Source organism: Cryptomeria japonica, chromosome 3 (assembly GCF_030272615.1).
Source record: "Cryptomeria japonica chromosome 3, Sugi_1.0, whole genome shotgun sequence".
NCBI lineage: Eukaryota > Viridiplantae > Streptophyta > Pinopsida > Cupressales > Cupressaceae > Cryptomeria > Cryptomeria japonica.
This window is the reverse complement of record NC_081407.1, coordinates 901,880,443-901,897,231: the sequence shown is the minus strand read 5'-3', so window position 1 is coordinate 901,897,231 and position 16,789 is coordinate 901,880,443. Positions and strand designations below refer to the sequence as shown.

At 35.2% G+C, this 16,789-nt stretch overlaps 1 protein-coding gene across 11 annotated transcripts in view; it reads right to left on the bottom strand.

The window, feature by feature from the left end:
- The window catches only part of LOC131066370 (uncharacterized), a 62,774-nt gene extending 61,146 nt beyond the window's left edge, over positions 1 to 1,628 (bottom strand). For 4 of the 11 annotated variants that reach the window (XR_009371793.1, XR_009111654.2, XR_009111657.2 and 1 more), the window contains exon 1: positions 768 to 1,129. The gene's annotated coding sequence lies outside the window, so the exon portion shown is untranslated. Of the gene's footprint in view, positions 1 to 117; positions 603 to 767; positions 1,479 to 1,600 lie in introns of those variants that run through there. The other 7 variants (XR_009111656.2, XR_009111660.2, XR_009111659.2 and 4 more) reach the window with 5 other exon arrangements.
- Between the last annotated feature and the right edge of the window lie 15,161 nt (positions 1,629 to 16,789).

Below are 16,789 nucleotides of genomic sequence, written 5' to 3'. Positions count from 1 at the left end.
ATAAAAACCTCAGATCATCACTTACACCACTTGGCTTTATATTCATCTATACCGACTTGGAATTTGTTATAACAAAATTGAATAGATTGGGTAATCAGCGTAGCTTCCACTACATACCTTCTTAACATAACGCATCAAAATTTCCATATGTTTTGAATTTCTGCCACAAGATTTTCAGACTGGAATATTTTTGTTTCCTTTGGCCGTCTAACCATGATCAAAGAATTTTCCTTTCTCCAACCCCATTTTAATAAGAGTAAGAAATGTTCAAATCTGAGTAACATCGCATAAACTGTTGTTCAAAAAACTTGGCACACGAATTTAAATCCATCCTTAGGAGCAGCAGAATGTATTGAGCTACACAATAGTCTAAGTGCACTCCTTAGGTCGAGTGCAAACACACATTACACATTTTTAGGTGTTAAAAAGTTAACCCTCAGCCATTAATCTGGTCTACTGAATAGTGTACACTACAGTCTACACCAATCGTGATCACAGTGATGAAACAGTAATAACAAAAAACTATAAGTGGAGCAATAACATACCCTGCATGCCACCCACTTACACACAATTGAAACGACTGCTTGAAAATAAAGTACAGAAACACAACCCTGTACATATAATACGACAAATGATAGATTCTAGAAATAAGAAAAAATTACAATGGATTCTGAGGCACAGTACAGAAATTAGATGTCGCCAAGACTGGAATGGAATAGACAAGAGAAGATGGCAGACAAAACAAGGGCATAATATGTTTCCCTTACCTCTCCTATAAAGTCTTCCACTGTCTTCAACTGAATAGAAACAGCCAAAACTACATTTTCTACCATTTGACAAAACCCAGAACCAAATGTTCTGCATAGTTTTCGCAAAACCCACTTGGAATAGTATGAAATGAAATGGTGATTACTGATATCAGAGGAAATTATTACCATTACAAAAGTAACTACTATTATTAGTTCATGGTCCAAAATAAGAGGTGGGTAATACGGGTTTAACTTTTCAGACACATCGGAAATAAAAATTGCCCACGTCCGATTTTTTTCACATCCCCATGAGTTAGGTCAAACCCAACTGATTAGGAGGAAAATGAATTGCACCCAAATGAGAAAACAGTGTAATTTAGGATGAAAAAAACAGTTTACCCAAAATAAGGTGATGGTGATGATGATGATGATGAGCGATTCAACATACTCCGGGGATTACAAATAGTAGGTATGGAACATTTAAGTCAACCAACTGTAAATTTGCAGAGTAGCACCAAATTCTGTGATATACAACGTGAACACCGACATTCATTTATGTGATAGGCTGAGGGAGGGGCAGGTTGGTAAAGCGTCTTGCATTGACTACAGGTGACCGTTCTTTTCTTTTGTTTTTTCTATAAATAGATGGGTGACAGAGAGTTATATCTCCAGTTGGGTAATTAATACTCCAAACCCACACTTTGGAATTGCACTTTTGAATCCAATGAAGAATCCAAGATCCATTTCGTCCAAAATAAATTCGTAATTTATAAAAATAAATGCAGAAGAACAATCAAGGTAATATAATCTATTCTAAAATATATTTGATGCTTCTGTTTGAGATTGCTTACAGTTCTTTGGTTTGAACAGTGGAATCTGTTTTTTTGGCTCCTTTTCAATACAGTTGTCTTTATTTTTCTTCTATTTTCAAAACACTTGGTTTAAGAATATTTTTTAAATTAATTATGTTTGATTGAGTAGTTATAAATTAAAATATAAAATATAAAGAAAGAAAATGAAAAAGGAGAGATGATGTGATGGAAGGTGATGAATCTGTGTTTGAGCCTTACATCGTTTAATGTAAATATATATTTAATATTATTCTTTATGAAATTTTGCCTTAATAGTGGAGTTTATTGTTTGTTTTTTAATTTAAGTGACTTAAATGTATTATTTTATTTTTATTTGATGGAAAGTGATGAATCTGTGTTTGAGTCTTACATCGTTTAATGTAAAAATATATTTAATATTATTCTTTATGAAATTTTGCCTTAATAGTGGAGTTTATTGTTTGTTTTTTAATTTAAGTGACTTAAATGTATTATTTTATTTTTATTTTAAATTTATATAATTTTAAATTCATTATTTTAATTTATTGATAGAAAAAATCTTAAAAAATAGTGGACTAAAAATATTTCTTAGTTTGGTTAATTAAAAATTAAAACATAAAAAATAAATGAATATTAGAAATATGACTTTAGTTGATGGATATATGTTATAATGTAATATAAGTTTAATTTAAGAATATATGGGATGCTTTTGTAATATAAGTTTAATTTAAGAATATATGGGATGCTTTTGTAATATAAGTTTAATTTAAGAATATATGGGATGCTTTCATATATAAGATTTCTTATAATTCTTTGACTTTAATGGTGGTTTTTTTAAAGCTTTTTTAAATTGATCTTTATTAGGTTTATTATTTCAAAAGAATAAAACATTTTTATTTATAAGTTTAAGACAATTAAACAAATGTAAACAATAATCACTCACTCCACTTAGATTGATTTATTTTATTTTTTTATTTTTATTTTTTTTAAGAGGAGTGGAGAACTGATTTAGAGGAGTTGGGAAGTGATAGTTGAAATATTATTTTTAGAATTTAAATGTTAAGATAGGTATGTTTTGCTTTCAAATTGATGATGGGATGTGGATATTGTGGATGTACAAAATCGGTACAAAAAATTAAGGTCATTGATATTGTCTTGACCTCATACGCAAATCAAGAACTCTTTACAAGTTTATCCTAAGTTGCTCAAGATTGATTTCAAGTAGCAAAGGAATCACCCTTGCAAAGCAATTTTGATTTGCTCATCTACAAACTTTTGCAACCTTATACTTGGTGATCTTTATTGTCTAATAACCTGTAAGAGTTTGCGATATTTAAAAATACCTTAGGGGAGTTCTTCGATTGTGACATAATCAAGTTCGCCCTAATCAACCCCCTTAAAAGACATGATCTTGGTTAATAATGGAAGACAACAAACTTAAGCATGTAATGGCCTATATGCAAATATTGATGTAGGCATGCTCGTTTTAGTGCTACAAATTAAAGTGATCATATAACATATGGTCTTGTAATGTGGGTATTCCTTTGTGTTTATTGGATTAGTTTAAATGCATAAAATAACATCTTTAAATGTCAATCTTGACATGATAAATAGTTGCACAAACTTGTGCCAAGTTGACTTGCAACAACCAATGAAAAAGAGTATAATTGATAATTTTGAATTTAAAAAGTTTAATTTAGGGTCAATCTGGCAGGAGTAAGATCAAACTTGCCATAATGGGATTAATCGAAAATCGTCAGAAATAAATCTCAAGTTGGGGAATGAATATATGGATAAGAGTTAAATGGTAGGTGTAATAAATAGCTACTAATGGACAATATGTGGGAATGTATGTAATCAAGGGGGGTAAAGGTCAAATGAATAGAAATATATGTAAATGGAGATGGATAAAGGATAGGGGAAGGAGACAAGCTTAGTATAAGAGTATGTGACTTTTCACTATGTAATCATATTGAGACATAATTATTGGGGAAGAAGACAACCTTAGTATAAGAGTTTGTGAATTTGTCATTATATAATCGTATTAAGACATGTGTCAAATATATGCAAAACTGAATGGGAATTGGCATGGGTGTGTGAATTTCACCACTACATTTTGGCCCCACTTTGATGTGCACATGAATCCAAAAATGAGTGCGCACTTCTAAATGTGAACATTCTTAAGCATGTGATTAGTAAATATTCAAAAAATTATAGGTTCGCAATCCTAGAACATGCTTGACACACCTTCATGGCTAGGGATGTCTTCAAGAGCATGAGATAAATGTTCATTAATAGATTGAGGGTGGTTGAAGGCCTACAACAAGAGTGTGTAATCTCTCTTGATATTTGGGCTCAACTTAAAAATCTAAGGGGATGAATATAATAACAATACCCATGTCTGACTATACATTCAACCCTAACTTATGTCACTTGTTCAATTGTAAGTGGCTATAAAAAAATTCAATATAGTTTATCACAAAACTTGTACATGCACCTATGTATGGAAATGGCATTTATGTCCCTTAAGATGGTTTTGTTTATCATTTTTACTCAATGGAAAGGTGTTGGAGATTGTTGGATATGATTGATCATTGTTGCTTCTAGGATATGTTGTTGTCATTGATGTCAACATATTCCTATGATTTATTTCGGTGTGATTGGGAAGATTTTATGATCCAGTTTTGTAGTTTGGTGTTGTTGATCATTGTTTTGCAGAGGTTGATATTTCCTCTGGTATATTGCAGTGTGATCAAATCTAGTGTTGAGAGTATGGAATATTGTTTTGGTTGGCATTATGTATCTTCATTTTAGATGGTTCATGATTTGGTGCTCTGCAAGCTATCTTTCTTCGTAACAGTTGTTGATTGATTGTGTTCTTGAGTTTCTAGATGTTGACAGATGAAGATTTGAAAAATGGTGTTGGTGCAACTGTTTCGGATGATTCTAACATGCTTGTTGGTGTTTCCTAGTCGTGTCCTATTTGTTTTGGTGATCTGCATTGATCGTTGTGCGATTATTTGGTGGTTTTCATCAACCGGTATTATTTTTCGTGTTATGTGATATTTCTGGTGGTGTAGCATGTTGTGGTTGATCTTGGCGTGATTTCCGGTGGAGTTGATCGTTTGGGAATTTGAATTAGGACCATGATATGCTATGTAAATCATTATATTGGTCAGGTGGTCGATCTTTGTATCATGTGATGTAATTTTGTAATTGAGGGTTGAGGGTTTAGTCGACCTTGTTATCAAGGTTGGTGATTTGTATATATAGGTGAGTTATTCATGTAGTTTGGGTGTCGATGTTGTGTCTGCATTATTAGAGAGAGATTTGTGTGCGAACAAGTGATTTATCATTCGGTGTTGAGTTTGAGGTGAGATTGGTGTTGCAGGGCAGACATATATGCTTAACCGGAACTATAATCAAGCATTTGGAGATGCTATTCTTTCAGTTCACTTCTTCCGAATTGTAGTCCAAATCATATTGTAAGTCAGTGAGACTTCCCTGAGGGTTGTAGCCTTCCGGGCATATATCTTTTGAGCAGTGAGCTCTAGGCAGTATACCTGAATGCATGTGCATCCCCATTGTAATATTTTCACATACTACTACAGAGTATCATCTTACTGTGGGTAGGTTTCCACCATGGTTTTTCCCTTAACCAGGTTTTCCACATCAAAAATCTTGGTGTTGTGTGTCGTTCTGTTAATTTTCTTATTTATTTATTGCTGCATTTTGTTAGATCTGTTGTCGTGCTTAAATTTTTATCTTCCAGTGAAAACTGATTCACCCCCCCCCCCTCTCATTCTTCCTTCTTGGATGTTGCTAACAATTGGTATAAGAGCTAGATCCTCCGATAGAAGCTTAATTGCTTAAGGAGATTCGGGATGGCAGCTCAAGGTATTCTCTTTAAGAAGGACAGTTTGAGGTTTGATGGAAGCAACTATACTATGTGGAAGAACCAGATGGAGGTGCATTTGAAATGTTGGAGAAGATTACTAGAAGATTACAAAGAATGTCTATGTTGTTCCTCATAATGGACCATCCACTCCTTATGAGGTCAAGGAAGCAGAATATAACATCAGAGCAAAGGAAGCATTGCTTAGTGCCCTGACTGATTCAAAAATGACAAATGTTATGGGACTTCAGACTGCATGTGAGATCTGGGAGAAGCTTGAGATCCCATATGAAGGTGATAAACAGGTGAAAGTTGCTAAGTTGCAGAGTTTGAAAGGCAAATATGAGACATTGAAGATAGGAGATGATGAGAACATACATTCTTTTATGGCTAAAGTGAATGACCTTGTCCTAGGTATCAAATGTGTCGGTGGAAGCATTGAGGAAGATGAAATTGTTTCCAAGGTGTTGAGATCTTTGCCTCCTGCTTATAAACACAAGGTTGTTGCTATTGATGAGATTCAGAGTACAATGACAAGAGATGTGTTGGTTGGAAATCTTGTTGCATTTGAGCTGAGTGAGTTTGGAGAATCACATGGAAAGCCTAAGATAACATTTAGAGCATCTACATTTGTATCTGGTAAGCAGAAGTATGATCCCGATGAGTGCAGAATATCCAGATATGAGAGAGAGAGAGAGAGAGAGAGAAGAAAGAAAGATTGATGAGCTTGAAGCACTGATTGCCCAAAGATTGCCTAAAGGTGTCGGTAGGTATGATGGAAAGTTACCTTTGAAATGTTTCTCTTGTAATAAGATAGGACATTTTGCTTCTAGATGCTCAGAGAGAATGGCTAAGTATGATAGGCAGGATAAGTTTGATAAGCATGATAGGAATGATAGATATGAGAAGCATGAGAAGTATGATAAGTCTTATAAGTCTAACCGGAAGTTTAGGAACCAGAAGAATTGTTATTAAGATGCAGATGAAGATGTTACAGATGACGAATCAAAAGGAGATGAAGTTGTGTTTATTGCCATTAAAGAAGATAGACTTGTACCTATAAATTCCACTAGCTGTTTTGTTGAGGAGAAATCTTTGGCTACTAAGGTAGAAGAAAAGGATGAATGGGTGATTGACAACGGTTGTTCATATCATATGACCGGTGATAAAAGCAAATTTGTGAGCATGGAAAGGTGTGATAATGGAATAGTTAGATTTGGAGATGACAAAGCCTGTGTAATCCGTGGGAGAGGTTATATTTCTTTTGATGTTAAGAATAACACTAATGATGTATTGTATGTTGAAGGTTTAAATCATAATCTTTTGAGTGTTGGACGGATGGTTGATAAGGGTTATGATCTACAATTCAAGGATGGTAAATGCAAGATCTTGAATGCCTCTGGTATAGAGATTGCATCTGGGACGAAGACTGAAGGTAACATTTTTTATTTGAATGCTGGTGAGAAAAGTTGTTTGATTGCTAAGATAGATGAGAGTTGGTTGTGGCATATAGGAGAATGTGTCATGTAAACTTTGATTCAATGATTAAGATATGTTCTACACAAGTTGTTAGAGATTTGCTTAAGATTGTTAAGCCTGCTAATCCGGTATGTAAAGAATGTTAGTTGGGTAAGCAAACAAGAATTTCTTTCAAGAACAAACAACATACATCTATGGATTGCTAGATCTCGTGCATACTGGCCTATGTGGACCTACAAATGTTAGAAGTGTGTAGGGTGATAGATATTTTATGTTGCTAATTGATGATTATTCCAGGATGATGCGGGTTGTCTTTTTTAAGGAGAAATTAGAAGTATTGGACAAATTCAAGATATTCAAAGCAAAAGTGGAAACTGAGTCTGGATTGAAGGTGAAATGTTTGAGATCTGATAGAGGTGGAGAATTATGATCCAGTGAGTTCAATTCATTCTGTGAGATGCATGGAATTAGAAGACAATTATCTGCTCCTAGAACCCCTCGACAAAATGGAGTTGTTGAGAGGAAGAACAAAATTGTTTTGGATGTTGCAAGGACTATGTTGATTGAAGGAAATGTTATGAAGATCTACTGGAGAGAAGCCATTAGCACTATTGTTTACACATTCAACAAAGTTCATATTAAAGGTGATACTGGTAAGACTCCTTATGAGCTTTGGTTTGGTCATGTTCATATTGTAAGATATTTCAGAGTATTTGGTAGCAAATGTTATATCAAGAGAGAAGAGGATATAGGAAAGTTTGATGCTAGAAGTGATGAAGGTATCTTCTTGGGATATTCAACTAAGAGAAAAGCCTACCGGTGCTATAATAAGAGATTGGGAAAGATAGTTGAAAGTGCAAATGTGAAAGTGGATGAGAACCTTGGGAAGGAGCTCAGAGCATACGGTTATGATGATGGTCACCATGTTGTTTTGGCTCCTGTTCGGCCTGAAGAGTCTAAGCAGAATGATTTGGTAGAGACTGTTGATCTGGATGTTGTTGCTATCAGAGAAGATGTTCAGGAACCTGAGAATTAGAACAGACAAAAGACTCTGAGGTATGTAAGATTGAATCAATCTAAAAATCAGATTATTGATGATAAGAATAAAGGTGTGATGGCTAGAAGAAGGTTATTGGTCGAAGAAGCATGTTTGATTTCTAAATTTGAAACTAAAGATGTTGTGAAGCTTGTAAAGATGAAAGTTAGATGAGAGTTATGGAAGAAGAACTAGGTCATATTGAAAAGAATAATACTTGGGAACTTGTGCCTAGACCTAAGGATAAGAATGTTGTTGGTACTAAATGGGTATTCAAAAATAAGCTAAATGAAGCCGGTGAAGTTGCTAGAAATAAAGCTAGACTGGTTGCAAAGGATATTCACAGCAAGAAGGAATTGATAATGAGGAGACTTTTGCTCCAATTGCTAGACTTGAAGCTATTAGACTATTGCTTGCTTATGCTGCTTATAAAGATTTCAAGGTATATCAGACGGATGTCAAATCAACCTTTTTGAATGGTGATCTAGAGGAAGAAGTTTACATTGAAAAACCTGATGGATTTTCACTGTTAGATGATGGAGACATGGTGTGTAAGTTGAAGAAAGCTCTTTATGGATTAAAACAAGCTCCTAGAACCTGGTGTGCTAGATTAGATAAATACTTATTGAAATTGGGATTTACTAAAGGTGTTGTTGAAAGTAATATGTATTTCAAGATTGAAAATGATAACATCCTGATTGTTGAAGTCTTTGTTGATGATATTATCTTTAATGGTGATGATAACTCGAGCATGAAGTTTGTCGGTGATATGCAGAAATAATTTGAGATGTCTATGATTGGTGAGATGGAATTCTTCTTAGGTTTGCAGATTGCACAGACAGGAAAAGGTGTATTTATATCTCAAACTAAGTATGAAGGAATTGTTGAAGAAGTTTGGGTTAGATGACTCCAAACCGATTGGAACTCTTATGGTGACTAGTTGTAAATTGTCTAAAAATGATGAATCTTTGAAAGCTAATCCGAGTCGGTACAGATCTATGGTTGGTGGACCGTTATATCTTACTCAGACTAGGCCTGACATTATGCATGTTGTGTGTATGGCTGATAGATATCAAGTTGATCCGAAGGAGAGTCACGTCACTATTGTTAAGAGAATATTCAGATATCTAAAGGGAACTGTGGATTATGGTTCATGGTACCTGAGGAATGATGATTTCATGTTGTATGCCTACACTGATGTTATTTGGGCTGGTGATGTAGATAACTGGAAGAGCACTACCCATGGAGCATTATTTTTGGGTAAGAAGTTGGTTTCACGGGCTAGCAAGAAACAAGATTCAGTGTCCTTGTCTACTGCTGAAGTTGAGTACATTGTTGCTACTAGTAATTGCACTCAGGTGGTTTGGATGAAGCAAATGTTGAAAGATATCATATTTATTCATGATGAGCCTATTGTTATATATTGTGATAATTTTAGTGCTATCAACATGTCAAAGAAGTTGGTGCAACATTCAAAAACTAAGCATATATCAATGAAATTATATTACTTGAGAGAGCAAGTCAATGAGGAAAAGGTGAAGCTGGAATATGTATCTACAAAGGAACAAATAGCTGATATTTTCACTAAGCCTTTGCCTATAGATACATTTGTCTATTTGAGAGACAAGTTAGGGGTATCCACCCCTCCTAATAAGAACTAGATGCATTGAGTTGCATCAATCCGGTGGATTTCAAAGCTTTATCTTTTATCTGAATTGATGAGTTGGTGCTGCTCCTATGCTAGAGTAGTCTGTGTTTTGGGAGAGAGATTTATGTTTCTATTTTTTAGAGAGATTGAGATCTTTTTCATTATTGTCAAAGGGGGAGAGATCATGTGAAAAACTGCTTTATCTATCTTGACCTTAGGGGGAGTTTGTTGGTGCTATCTTCTTTCTTTGTATTGACTGTTTTTCACATTCATATGTTGTCATCAATGCCAAAGGGGGAGATTGTTGGAGATTGTTGGATATGGTTGATCATTGCTGCTACTAGGATATGTTGTTGTCATTGATGTCAACATATTCCAGTTATTTATTTTGGTGTGATTGGGAAGGTTTTCTGATTCGGTTTTGAAGTTTGGTCTTGTTGATCACTGTTTTGTAGAGGTTGATATTTCCTTTGGTATATTCTGGCATGATCAGATCTCGTGCTGAGACTTTGGGATATTGTTTTGGTTGGTCTTGTGTATCTTAATTTCAGATGGTTTGTGATTTGGTGCTTTGCAAGTTATCTTTCTTCGTAACAGTTGATTGATTGATTGTGTTCTTGAGTTTTTAGACGTTAACAGATGAAGATTTGAAAAATGGTGTTGGTGCAACTATTTCAGATGATTCTAATGTGCTTACTAGTGTTTCCTATTCGTTTCCTTTTTTTTTTGGTGATCCGCATTGATTGTTGTGCAATTTTTTGGTGGTTTTCATCAACCGATATTGATTTTCGTGTTATGCGGTATTTTTGGTGGTGTAGCGTGTTGCGGTTGATCTTGGCATGATTTCTAGTGGAGTTGATCGTTTGGGAATTTGAATTAGGACAATGCTATGCTATGTAAATCATTATATTGGTTTAGTGGTGGATCTTTGTATCGTGTGATGTAATTTTATAATTGAGGGTTAAGGGTTTAGCCGACCTTATTATCAAGGTTGGTGATTTGTATATATAGGTGAGTTATTCATGTAGTTTGGGTGTTGATGTTGTGTTTGCATTATCAGAGAGAGATTTGTGTGCGAACAAGTGATTTATCATTTGGTGTTGAGTTTGAGGTGAGATTGGTGTTGCAGGGCAGACATCCATGCTTAATCAGAACTATAATCAAGCATTTGGAGATGTTATTCTTCCAGTTCACTTCTTCCGGATTGTAGTTTGAATCATATTGTAAGTCAGTGAGACTTCCCTGAGAGTTGTAGCCTTCTGGGAATATATCTTTTGAGCAGCGAGCTCTAGGCAGTGTGCCTAAATGCATGTGCATTCCCCATTGTAATATTTTCACATACTACTGCAGAGTATCATCTTACTGTGGGTAGGTTCCCATCATGGTTTTTCCCTTAACCAAGTTTTCCACATCAAAAATCTTGGTGTTGTGTGTCGTGTTGTTAATTTGCTTATCTATTTATTGTTGCAGTTTGTTAGATCTGTTGTTGTGCTTAAAGTTTTATCTTCCGGTGAAGACTGATTCACCCCCCCTCTCAGTCTTCCTTCTTGGTTGCTGCTAACAAAAGGTGCAAAAATACTCTTTTAACTCTCTAATGGTTAAAATTTATATTAAACTTAAGATTTGTCCCTAGTTTTTTAAATTGATTGTTTTTTATTAAGGATCAAACAAGTTCTGAGGGGACCCAAAACCCCAAAAAGTAGGTTTTGAAGGGACCTAAAACCCAAAACAAGAAAGAAACATTGTAAAAAAGATGTTCATCAAACAACTGGCAGCCCACACAAAGCAAATTAGAATAATCAACAATAATAAACCATTTGCATCGGAAGGAAAACCAAAACCTCCCAACAACTCACCTAAATAAGGTTAATGGGTTTTGCACTGGCTTCCAAAACCAACAATAAAATAGGCCTCAACAACTCACCATCAATATTGCGGCCAAGACCCATAAACAGGGTAGCGACAACCCCCTTGTAGCAACATTGAACCTCTCCCACCCAATCACTCTCCACCTTGATAGGACAAGTAAGAGGGAAAACAGACCGAAGAATAACCAAGCCCTCAGCCCCACCAACAATAAATATCTCCACCTCCATATGAGAATACTTCACCTTAATAAGAGACACATGAGATCGAGCATGAGAGTGAACAAAAAAAACCCTCAACTTAGAATAATCCATATCATGATAGAGGGCCCTTTCAACATCATAGGAAATGGCAACAACAATGCAGACACCCACCAAAAGTTGGGGTTTGAAAGCCTCCAAGAAAATCAAAACCATAACATCCACAAAGCCACTCTCCACCAAAGAAGACAAGCCATCCACCTCAATAAGATCGGCCAGGAGGATGTAATATAAGAATGGAAGACAAACCAAATTCCACCCCACCAATTGGGTCTACAACTCAAAAACAAAGATAGGGGACGCACACCCAAAAAAAAATCTAAAGGGAAGAAATATATCCAATGAACCACCATATCCCCAAACTAGAGAAAAAGTAACCCCAAGTAGGGCCCAGAGAGGCTTCAAAGCTACCAAAAGGGGTTCCCATCACAACAAGGCTTCCACCAAGCGAATGATCCAAAGGGATACAGGCAACCCTCACCAAGATCATCAACCCCCACAAAGTAGAAATCCCAAACAAAGCCCAGACCAAAGAAAGGTCATCGCCAAAAATGATCCCCTTAGAGGATCGACGGGAACAAAGAGAGAAACACCCCCCAAGGTTCTAGAGAAAGTACCAAGCAAAGGCCTCAAAATATACCATATCAGCCAATCATCAGGGCATCCAAAAGGAAAAGGGCACAAAATGATCTGCATACTCCTCTAGTCACTCCCAAGGAGAAGATCATAAATAGCAGGGAAGAACAAGAGACCATGAGGGGCCACCAAAAACGTAGACCCCTCCCCTGCAACAAAATGGCCATTTGAAGCAAAAGCACCCCTTCAACACACCACAAGAATGGCTAAAAAGGCCTTTCCAAATGGGAGGAAACCAAACTCAGCTGCTGCATCCAAAGGAGAGTCCTCCAAAATCAGCAACAAAAAGAGGAGGGAAAGCATGGACAATAGTCGGGCCACACCCATCGCCCCACAAACACCAAACACCACACGATCCTCAAGCAAGATCCCCGGAAAAACCACCATTGCTCCAAAAGAAGTCTACAATGCAATGAATAGGGCATCATCATCTCCATCCTCATCTCATAAAGAAACCCTAATGCCACCTCTCCCACCTTTCCCGCTTCTCTGCTCCATTCACTTTTAGTATTGTTTTTATTGTAAAATTGAATGTTGAATAATATGTAATAAATATAATAGAATATGGTTGTTGTTTTAATAATATTATTTAATATTTTGAATCAACAAAGGTCAGTGCCCACTCCATTGAGCAATAGATTTGTAACAATAAATAGAAAAAATAAATTAGCATAGTATCAATGGAACTAGATTTTCATTCATTTGGAAATCAAATATTATATTTTAGCAATAAGCATACTTAATCATCCATAACCAGAACTACAACAACCCATATTCATTGAAAAAAATGGTTAGGAAAAAACATTTACAATATATTAGGTGTTATTAATGCACTAAGAAATACATTCATTCTAGTAAATGTGGCCAAAGAAAATACCTAATAGTGAGTACAATACTCTCCTAAATCACTACAAACAACACGAAGACATTCATTGTCAAAGATGTACAAAAACGAACCCTTCATATAATATTACAACTATATCCCTTCATTTATAATTGCAAAATTCAATATTTGAAACCAAATAATGATCTTTACTCTTAACCAAGCCATAAATTAGTTTGAGAACCAAACCTAAGTATGAACAACTAACTAGTTTCTATAGATCTATGATTGCATTTTTTCTAGCCATCATGGGTGTTTGAGATGAGGGAAGACATCAGTGACATGAAAAAGCCACCTACACCCTATTCATAGTCATTATTATTTTAACATTCTTATCCCAAAATGCATGAAAATTGCTAGGAAAATATTGAAATATGCATGGAAATTAATGATGTACCTCTACCTAGACCTACAAAATATCTTTTTGTTCATTGCACTTATGAATTTGACATGAAATAGTGTGGAAGAGCCAAAAAATATCATTACAATCATGTCGTCGAGGGATGGGATAAGAAAAATACCACAACATATGCTAAAATTGTCATTTCTCTATTTGAATCCACACTTACTAAAAAAAATGAGTTTTTTGGTGCCATCGTATTTAGTTTAGAGATTGTAAATATTTATCAAGATGATTTTTAGGGTTTTCATGTTATTTCTTCCCTACCACTATAAACAACGTGCAAATTCATGCACTTTTGGTAAAAGCAATTTTTGGGTAGGAAAAAAACCTAAATAGGAAAATGATGGCATTCCACCTGCTCTTAAGACGATACCTAAAACTTTATTATATGTATATGTATATGTATATGTATATGTATATGTATATGTATATGTATATGTATATGTATATGTATATGTATATGTATATGTACATGTATATGTATACGTATATGTATATGTATATGTATATTGTAATGCTCGCCAAAATACCCTAGAGAATTTATAACTAATCTAACTGTCCAACGAAGATAAAAAAATTTAAACATCTACTAATGTAACATATTATTCTATCATTACTCGTATGCATAAATCATAACATATCATGAATGCATAAACAACTTAAACATAATCATATTCTCAACATCATAATACGCAAGCGAAATAACAATACATCTCACTATATTCATTTCCTAGGGTATCTCAATGCCATTACTTAACTAACATTAAAAAATAAACACATCCCTATACATAATACCATTAATCATTCATTACACTAATTTCGTTCATTTCCAATTAATCGTTACCTATCTTATCACAAGAGTCGTCAACTATCTATGCAAATCCTATCATATACTCGTTAACTCTTGAATTCATTTTAAAACACCAATCAAGTGTTGGCAATATGTTGGATTTGGTTAAGTGTTGTCATTGATGTCAACATTGTATCCCAATTGGAGACTATCCTGGTTGGACCTATCCCCATCAGTCTTGGTGATCATCTTGGTTTTGGCTATGATTCTGATCTGGTATGATCAGATCTCTGGAATCGGTTTTGGATCCTTACTCTGGATGGTTATATGCTTGCTATATTATGTTGGTTCATGATTTGGTGCTTTGGTTGTTATCACTTTTGGTATTTATCAATATCGGCTAGCTTCTAGATTTTTCAATTAGCTTTACCAGTAAGTGATATTTGGTGTTTTGGTCAGACGATCTTGGTTCGGCTTATGCAATCGGTTTCTATCATGCTTAAGGTGCTTCTTGATCATATTTCGAGTGTTTGGTGACTTTGCATTGGCTGGCATGTTGTTATGGTGGTCCTATTTGGATCCGGTTAGACTTTACGTGTTACTTCACTAAGGGTTTCTACCAGCTGGTGAAGCGTGTTGGATTTTGGTCTTAGCAGAATTTTTAGTGGATGGAATTGTTTGGTTACTTGTTTTAGGTCCATTCTATGTAATGTAAATCATAATATTGGTCCAATGATACCGTGTAATGTATTTTTTGTTATTATGGGTTTATGGGTTTAGGGTTTAGCCAACCTTGTCTATAAGGTTGATGATTTGTATTTATAGGTGACTTATTCATGTAATTTGGATATTGATGGAATGGATGGTTATGTTTGCATTATCAAAGGAAGGTTTATGTGGGAACAAGTGATATATCATTCGGTGAAGGTTTTTGTATTGTAGGGCAGACATCTGTGCTTAACCGGAACTGTATCAAGCATTAGGAGATGCTACTTTCTCAGTTCATTCTTTCTGGATTGTAGTCCGATGATTTTGTCAGTCAGTGAGACTTCCTTTTGTGATGAGCAGTGCGCTCTAGGTTGTTGGCCTTTCTGCAAGTGCAGACTCCATTGTAATTGTTCACAATACTACTACAGAGTATTCATTTGATTGTGGGTAGGGTTTCCCACCATGGTTTTTCCCTTTACCGGGTTTTCCACGTCAAAATATTGGTGTTGTGTGTACTGAGCTTTCATGTTCTATTCTTCATTGTGTTGGTTCCTTTGTGCTCCGGTTTAATGGTTTTGATATGCATTTAGTTCTTATTTATGATGGTAAATTGATTCACCGCCCCCCATCTCAATTTACTCCTGGTATCAAATTTGTCTAACATCAAGTGTTCCTAGTCCCTTTAAACCATCTATCACAATAGAATCTTATTTCCACATAGAATATCACCTAATTCAAGTTAATCTATTACATTAAGATTAACAATACAACCCATAAGCTACTCATTCATTTTTATATTCTAGCGATAACCAACACTAGAGAATAAAATCATACAACGTAGTACACCCACTCATAAACATACATGAATCACTTATCATTTACACTACTAACCATAGATATTCATAAGATATTCCAACCGTATTACTTAATTATTAAATTCTATTCAAATCTAGAATTACATTCTTAAACAATATCACATTACAACAATCATAATCCTATTACAAAACATCATGATCTCATCCTACTACAAGGCCAGTTACATAGGTTCATAAGGTACAAATTACATATTCCTCCTTTACAATTACATCTATCTCATGATACAAAATACATGATCCCAAAATCAATTACATAGATTAAGCTCCATAGTTCTATCCACATGAAGAGAAGATATAAATCCACATCCACACACGCTAACATCCAATGAAGAATATCCCAATGGAAGAAGGCATCAAACCACTTGATCATGTGGAACCAATAAGGAACCACCCCCCATGCTAGGAGATGACACAAGGTTCCAACTCACACTCTTGACCTAGGCTGATGCCTAACAACCAAGGAACTCAACATGACATCCACAAAAGATAACAACCAAATAACCGTAAATCAAGTCCCACACAAGGCTATTCATAAATCAATAAACTCCTAGAGGTGTGCCAACAATCAAGGAATAGGGATCATGGACACATGTAGGGAAAGAGTGTCATTGCATGCTATCCTCGCAAAGAAGGGGCCAAGCCACACCCCGATAGACATGTGGAGCTATCTCAACCATGAGCCAATCAAGGGAGTTTGGCCTACCATTGCAACGATCTTCCCAAGGTTATCC